This window comes from Stenella coeruleoalba (genome assembly GCF_951394435.1).
Source record: "Stenella coeruleoalba genome assembly, chromosome: X".
Lineage (NCBI taxonomy): Eukaryota > Metazoa > Chordata > Mammalia > Artiodactyla > Delphinidae > Stenella > Stenella coeruleoalba.
The window spans coordinates 89,771,610-89,773,179 of record NC_137152.1 but is presented as its reverse complement, the minus strand read 5'-3'; the positions used below and the strand labels follow the sequence as shown (position 1 = coordinate 89,773,179).

At 42.7% G+C, this 1,570-nt stretch overlaps 1 pseudogene across 1 annotated transcript; it reads right to left on the bottom strand.

The window, feature by feature from the left end:
• Nucleotides 1–420: 420 nt before the first annotated feature.
• Nucleotides 421–873, bottom strand: LOC307180504 (cytochrome b5-like; annotated as a pseudogene). Its single transcript has one exon. The product of its transcript is annotated as a cytochrome b5-like (transcript).
• Nucleotides 874–1,570: the final 697 nt, after the last annotated feature.

Below are 1,570 nucleotides of genomic sequence, written 5' to 3'. Positions count from 1 at the left end.
CTTGAAAAAAAAACTACAATGGAAACATGCAATACCTGATTATTCAATTAGATGAAGCAGCACAAGAAGAGATCCAAGGACGCCCCTGCTCACATCAGACAGACAACTTGGATCTGAAAGATCAGCACATTAAATGACCGCCAAATAATCAGATTCCAAACATCACAGGCAATTACATATCAAAGAGCCATTCATGGTGGTATGTTTTAAAAGATTGTGCCCACAGTGAGCAAATGACATAGCAATGGAACATCAAAACAAAGCTGATGAATAAAAAGGCACACTCTAAAAATTCAGGAGTAGAAAGAACAGTTCTTTTTGGTTTGTTTTGTGTCTAATGTAGGAGGAAAGGAAAACAGGTGTATTCAATTCATTTTCAGGTGAAGGGTTCTGTCAGCTGAAGCAGTTAACAGTGGCTTCTTTCTCCCAGGACCAAAGCAGTCTTTTCTTCCATTGGCTTCTGAGAACGTGTTTAGTGTTCCGATGTGTAGAAGTGATACATCAGGGCTACAACCAGTGCTGAGATGGCTGGGATCACCCAGCTGGTCCACCAGCTGGAATTAGAATCAATAGTAGTAATAAGAGTTTCTGAAGGCTTGGTTATCTTTGACCTGTCATCCGGATGCAGCTCCCCAATGATAAACGTTTTGGACAATTCTCGAGCATCTGTAGAGTGTCGGACATCCTCAAAGTTTTCAGTAGCATCACCTCCAGCTTGTTCCCTTAAGACTTCTACCCCACCAGGGTGCTCCTCCAAAAATTTGGTCAAATTGTACACCTTGTAAGGCAGGATCAGCCAGGTGCTCTTGCTGTGGTTGTGCTTCTGGATGTCTTCCACTAGTACTTCACGGCTTTGTCGGACTCCCCGGCCATTTCGGAACACGGCGAGCCTCAGGCCCTAAAGGGAGCAGTGGAGCCGGGCGGGGTACAGTGGGCGTCTCCGTGGACTTGTCCCGGGACATTCCCTGCGGCCCGGCTCTGCGCCTGGGCAGGAAGGCAGGCCCATTTGCCCATTTTTTAAAAACTGAGTTGTTTATGGCTTCTTAGTGTAAAATTAGAAATGAAAAAGGAGAAGTTACGACACCACAGAAATACAAAGCATCCTAAGAGACTACTACAAGCAACTCTAGGCCAATAAATGGACAACATGGAAGAAATGGACAAATTCTTAGAAAGGTATAACCTCCCAAGACTGAACAGGAAAGAAATAGAAAATATGAACAGACCAATCACAAGTAATGAAATTGAAATTGTGATTAAAAATCTTCCAACAAACAAAAGTCCAGGACCAGATGGCTTCACAGGTGAATTCTATCAAACATTTAGAGAGGAGCTAACACCCATCCTTCTCAAACTCTTCCAAAAAATTGTGGAGGAAGGAACACTCCCAAACTCATTCTATGAGGCCACCATCACCCTGATACCAAAACCAGACAAAGATACTACAAAAAAAGAAAATTACAGACCAGTATCACTGATGAATATAGATGCAAAAATCCTCAACAAAACACTAGCAAACAGAATCCAACAACACGTTAAAAGGATCATACACAATGATCAAGTGGGATTT